Below are 6,786 nucleotides of genomic sequence, written 5' to 3'. Positions count from 1 at the left end.
CCTATTTAATCTTGTCCCTCTACTTTTATACTTGCAGGATAATCCAGTTTGAGAGGAATCTCAGGAGGTCACCAAGTAAAACCCTTTGCTCATTTAAAGCTGGAGACCTCGTCAAGTTCAGAATATCTCCGCCAACACAAATTCTATCATCTCCCCAGGCACTCTTTGCTGGTTCTTTCCCTGCGTATGCTTAAGTTCAGTTCTAAAACTGTCCCAACCTTATTTTCAGAGTCACTCCAGTTTCTTTAAGCTTTCAGCTAGAAGACAGCAACAACAGTTCTGTGAGAACAGTAGGAGCCTGGTAACAGGCAGAGGGAAAGTCCAGTAGACTTGAAGAGGTAATTTTCCCCAGCTTTATGGGAAGGGAAAAAGCAATCCTGTTGACATTTAATTTATAGTTATCTACAACTAATGAGCAGTGTGAAGGAAACGCAAAGTTTTAGCAGCAAGATATCAAGAGGAAGAACTGGCAGAGCTAATAACTTATTTGCAGATGCCTTTTTTCCTCAACTGAACCGAACTCAGGTTCAATGGAAATGTTGCACCTCAGGATGAAATCACTCAGCAAAGTTGCTGATCTGTAAAACAGCCCAGTTGGTATCTTTCTTCACTCCCTCAGTATTTTCTGTGTCAATACAGAATTGTGTCTGTTCCCTTTCTGTCACTGCAAGTCCTATCAGATCTCTGGTTGTAGGTGAAATGCACTGGGACGTGAGAATAGCAGCAAGTTGTTTTTCTACTACCCATATACTCATCCCTCCTGTGTCTGTGGGACACTTTCTCTGTAACAGGATTCCTGTTCACGATAGCCGGCCTGCTGCTACAGCTTTCAGTTAAAAAGCACAGGAATTGCCTGGTAGTTTCTTCTTTTTGCAGCTGTTGTCTTTTTCCATCATTCCTGACCTGCTGGTGTTGAAAGATGCCTCTTGTCTGAAAAGTTCTGACACTAGCAAGAGAAATGCTAATCTTGAGGTTTTCAAAGGAAAAAATTCTCTTTTCCAATATGTGGTGAAAACTTCTGCACCACAGATGTAGGCCATGCTAGAAAAGCCATATTTTGACCGTATTTTTGGTTGTCATAGAAATTAGTTTATAGCTTAATTTCACAACGGTTTCTATTTGTAAGTAATTAGGGAATGCAACTGTAACTCTCTATTCTATAATAACACTTTTCTCTAATAACATTTAGGAAGTGCACAGATCAATGTGTAATGTAGCCCTACATCACATTTCATGTCCAAGGGATGACACTTGCAATACGGATCCACCCTGAAAGCCTTGGAACTGTCAAAAGAGACATTATTGTCATCAGTTCCTTGTAAACAAGTATGTGGCTGTAGGCAAATAATTACAAATGGTGATGGTAAGGGGTTATGGGTATATGAACAAAGCAGTCAACACACTTCTAGTTAGTTCCACTCCTTCAAACATAGACACTCTGGAGTCTGGTAATTATTTTATTATCATTATCAATGTCCGGTGCTCTGTAGAAGTTTCTGTTACTTCAGAATTGTTATTTGTAAGCACAAATAAACTACAACAGTTACCTTTGAAAAGAAACCTATCCCGCAATTCAACTGGTATGAAGGAACAACCATAGACCATTTAAAATAAGTTTCAAAACAGCTTTATGATTTATGTCTGAATAAGAAAAAAGTTCAAGCACTCCACATTCACCACACTGCTATCATGGTGGCTTCCAAGCTATTGAGCTTCTAGAACATGTCATAGTACTCAGAAAAGCTCCTTATACCGTTGTTTCAGGGACATCTCTACCACCTCAAACCACTACGGCCACACTTAAAGCTTCTTGAACTTTCATTCAGTAATGCTCTGCACAAATACTGTGGGGAATAGCAGAAAGCAGACATTGAGTAGCTAGCACTACTTTACTACAAGGCAGAAAACAATGCCAACTTTTGTACTACACAAATCAATAAAAGTGAAATCAGTCCAACACATGTATTAGGCAGTTGAATTTAGATATCTAATATTTTCCCCCATTAATTTCTCCTAGTGAATCAGACAAATGAAGTTTGCAGCAGAAGTGAGCTAACACCAGCTGCACCAGAGAACTTGGACTATTTTGGACACTTTCATGGTATGATCAACCCATGAGTTGTTAACATTTAACATCACAGAATCACAGATCTTTTAAGGTGATAGAATGACTGAAGTGGGAAGGGACCTCTGCAGATTGTCTACTTCAACCCTCTGTTCCAAGCAGGGTCAGGTACTGCAGGTTGTGTTGATCTGTGTCCTATTGGGTTTTGGATATCTACAAGGATGGAGACTCCACAACTTCCTTGAGGCAGCTTATGGTCTATTACATACAAGGTCATTATTTTGCATGACTTGCTGAAGCAAGAGCAGAGATCTTCATCTGTCTCAGGTTCAGTAACACCTCCAGCCACGAGGCATTCTAAACAGAATCTAACCCAGACACTAAATTGACACAAGCAACAATATTATTACAATGTTTTTTCTCTCCCTTTTCTAAACTCTTATTTTCTAATCTCCTTGCATGCAACAGCTGGGCCAAGAAGGACACCACCTTTGAGATAAAGTAGTATTTAAAGTAGTAAACCTTGACTTAATCTGTGCAGGCAGGGAAAGAGGCTGATTTCAGTAAGACAAGAATTCCAGAGAAGTGATTCTATCGTCTTAAACTTTCTGCTGAGTAATTCTACTTTCATAGCCCTATCTTCAGAACTCCATCTTTAGTTCTATGTCAACCCTTTCCAAAAGCACCCACAAACACATGCCCGTAAGTATACACTCATTTTTTCCAGGGTGATGTTAGTATTTATTTTATGAATGCAGGAGACTTACTTAGAATACATTGCCTTCCACGCTTATTGTTAGCATGTCTAAGCACTTCTAGAATGAAGTAGCTAAAAAATGAAAAGTGTTTTTTACACTGGGGTATATATCAAGCAGGTAAAAGTAGACTTGAATGCTTTTCAGAAGGCTTTAACAAAGTTCTCGTGTGTTGCTCCATGCACCACAGAACTAGGTGAAGCTAGAGATTCTTCTCAGGTCTATCAGTATACCAATTTATGTGGCCACACCCCAGTTCACTACTTATCAAAGCAGGTTAGGTTAGAAACAGAAATATTTGGAGGTATTTAATTACTCAAACCATTTTGAGAAAGGGCTGAGAGCAATCACAGATACAGTGTGGGGTTTGGGGAAATGGTAACCTGCAGTTAATGCAGCAGGGCAGTAATTTGTAGCTGGGGGCAGTGGACAGCTGCTGGAACTGACTTCAGTTGTACTTCAGCATTTGTCCTCCCTTATTACTGCAGTAATGCCCCATTTTAGTGGCAGCTTTGCTAGGTCAAGAGACCCCTCCACCCCTTGACCATAAAAATCCTCTGAAAAATGCTGCCCTCAATTCTGCTGGCCCAGACTTTCAAAAAGTCACTATTTAAGTTTGGGCAAACCAAAACGGACCTGCAAAGACCTGTCATTGAAAGTGAGTGGGCCTGGCTCGTTTCAACACAGACTGGGGAGCAACCAGACCAGTCACACTGGCAGAACCTGGGAGGTGGAAATCTATGGTGGGGGTGGTAATGAGCAGCTGGGGGTGCCCTAAGTGTTCTTCACTCAGCCTAGCCACGGCCAGAACTAGCTGTGTGTACACAGAAAACCATGTTCCCTGAGCATCCTGTTTAATTGATGGTAAGAATTGGGTGGTTATAAAAAGTACCTCATCCTGCTGAGGTTCCGAATTACCCTTTGAAATTGCAAAAACCACATAAATATTGGAAGGAGATTCATAAATCGAGATTATTATCTTCCTGATAGTAAAGAGTAGCATTTCCATCACAGTTCTCTGAAATCCTACATCTGGTTGACAAAACCAGGGAAAAGTTTCTTTTAAAACCTTGAAGTCAATCAACTTTAAGACAAGTTTGAGTCAGTGATAGGTCCTCTTTTAACATACAAGGAGAAAAAAATCAAACCAAAAAGTCCCCAAAACTAGTGACTTATTTCTGTTCCCCAGCGTTAAGCCCTGCTGTCAATAATCAGTAAGAAGGTAACTGTAGGGACTATTACTATAAAAAGCCTAATTAGATCAGCTAAAATTTAATAGTTGTTCAAGATTTCTCTAAATGTGCTATTATACATTTATTTATCTCTTTAAAAGGTAAGAGGTCTTTTTTGTTGTAGACACTGTGTAGAGCTCATCTTAATTGAAAATGTGAAGAGTCCACCTTGACTAATGACAAAATGCTGCTACAACACAGGAACAATATGTCTGAGCTTGTCACTTATTGACACTTTGAACAGCTCAGGCCAATGCTTATAACATTCTGTTTAAATTGTGGACCAACTAAAGAAAGAAGCAGTTCCTCTGCATCCCCTATTATTAGCTCTTAACAATCTTTGCTTAGAGTTTCTCTGCAATCAATTCTTTTGCCTCAAACTGGAAAAGTAGTGAGCACGCAAGAGAACACAAACTGCGGCTGCAGTAGTCTGGCACAGAGTTCCTGAGATTACAGCAATGAGATTGCTCTTGTGTTTCCTGTATACTCAGAGTCTGCTGTTAGATGTTAAATATGATATGAATCAGTCTTCTGTAAGTTTGCACTAGGAGCGTAGAGGTTAGTTTACTGGCTATTTTGTAGCAAGGAAGGAGTATAGATATATATTAATTAGGTCTTTCAATTTTCATTGCATATGTTTTCCTGGGCTGTGCTTATCCCTTTTTGTGTATATTTCATGATAAATATATCAATAAATAATTGACTGAGCTGACAGGAAGAAAAAGACAATGCAATGGAAACGCTGTCAAATAAAGCCTTTAAATACCCAGGGTAATTTAAATGGGAAATCCTAAATGAACTGGTAGATAATGTAGCAAGTAAACATATTAACCTGTAAGTAAACATATAAACCAGCCACTAAGTCATAAATTATGTTTGTTGATATATCAAAGTCTAGCTGTAGCACTCAACAAAGTCATGAGGAGCAGTTAAGGAACCTGAGGAAATAAAGATAGCGTATCATTTTATGGAGTTCGTAAATTGCAGCTTCGAAACAGTTATTAGAACAAAAAACAAAACAAAAAAACATTTCCAGAGTGCTGCTTTAGAATTGTTATTGAAAATAGGTTGTGCTTGATAGCACTGTTACTGGAGGAGTGCTTGGTTCTGTACAGTAAACAGTATATAGTTCTGTGCTGTAAACAGTATACAGTCATTGCACTGAAAAAGTGTTTTGTCACTACTGAAAAAAACAAATAACAAAACCTGTATATGCATCCATGGTATGGTATATTCTAATAAGATATCTTTATAACAATTTTGGCATGTTAGATATGGCTGTATTTACAAACCTTTTTTTCTTTACAGCATGCTTACACACATTCTTTAATTTTTTTCATTATATGCAGACCCTTTTTTTTTCCCTTGAATTAATCTTATAATTATCCCCTCTAGCAAAAACAGATATGAGAATATAACTAGTACACATTTCTTCTGCCACAAGTTGTCCTAACACCCTAAGTAAAGCCAAATAAAAATGAAACAACCCCCTAAATCCACAAAACTTTACATCATGCGCCTTCTTCAAACTGAGAAAACATCATTAGTGGTATTTCCCAAAGATCTGATGTCAGCTATCTGGTGCCACTGAAAACAGGCAAACCTTTATCTTTGATAGAAGCAAAGTGAGGCCAAAGATGAGCCCTTCAACAAATCTTTTCCCTGACAACTGCAAAGATGAAAAACATTTGAAAATATGTATGATACTTAAAATGTTTACAAATGGGCATGACTAACTCTGTAAATGCCTTGAAACAAACAGAACTAAAACCAAACCAAATCTCCCTGAAAATTCATATTGCTTCTTCTATTCCCCAAATGACAAATTATCTATTGCAGGCATTGTTATCTTAGGGGAACCTGTACATCTGGGTGAACAGTGGAAGTCAGCAAATACAGTGACAAGTGCTTTCCGTGATAAGCTGAAGGGATTCTGTAGTTTCTCATTTAGACATTTGGAATTTAAACAGTGCAAAACTTTAGTGAGAAGAGAGTTAGCTGGAGTTGACTGAAGATCTCTTTTTGTTTGTTCATTTTTGTTTAACAAACAGCTGAGGCAATGTACCTGGTAGGGCCTTTACTGCTGTAGGAATGCTAAAGTCAGAGCCTTCTAACTGAAAGCTGCAGAGGTCTACAACATATATCAAATATACCGCCACTTCTTAGAATTATTTTTTTTTTTCAGTTTGGTGATGATGTAAAAAGAGATATTTCTGGCATGCTCTAGTAGGTGAAGCAATCACCCCCAGGGGGACCAGCTTTGTAGGTACAACTGGTGTGTCTCCTGGGTTTAATTTTCTTCATCCTAATTGCCAGCAGAAGTTGTGATGATTGATTTTGAGGGTTCCCAGTACAGTTTCCAACAAAGATGTTAAAGTATTAAAAGAAGTTGGTAAACTGAGCCTAGCTGTACTGCTTAAGTGAATTTCTTCTTAACTCTTGTGAGAAGAAATCAAGGCTGCTGGAGTGCAGCATGCTGATGGATTCTGAAAGCACTTCTACACTGCACTTGGTAAAGTTAAACTGCCTCAGTGTTTTGGTACAGTACCTTTATATGCCAGAGACATACAGAGACATGTCTTTGAAGGGGAGGGGGGTGTGAGATTGTTCTGCTAAACTGAGTGCTATTTATCTTAAAAACTTCCTTAAATTAAGATTTTATATTTATACATATTATTTTATATATATATATGCACATATATATGAAAACATATAACATAATCGAAAATGTAAA

The sequence above is a fragment of the Empidonax traillii genome, unplaced genomic scaffold (genome assembly GCF_003031625.1).
Source record: "Empidonax traillii isolate 1590-97213 ecotype Southwest subspecies unplaced genomic scaffold, ASM303162v1 scaffold946:size445097, whole genome shotgun sequence".
Lineage (NCBI taxonomy): Eukaryota > Metazoa > Chordata > Aves > Passeriformes > Tyrannidae > Empidonax > Empidonax traillii.
The sequence above is the reverse complement of the archived record's forward strand: the minus strand, read 5'-3'. Positions refer to the sequence as shown.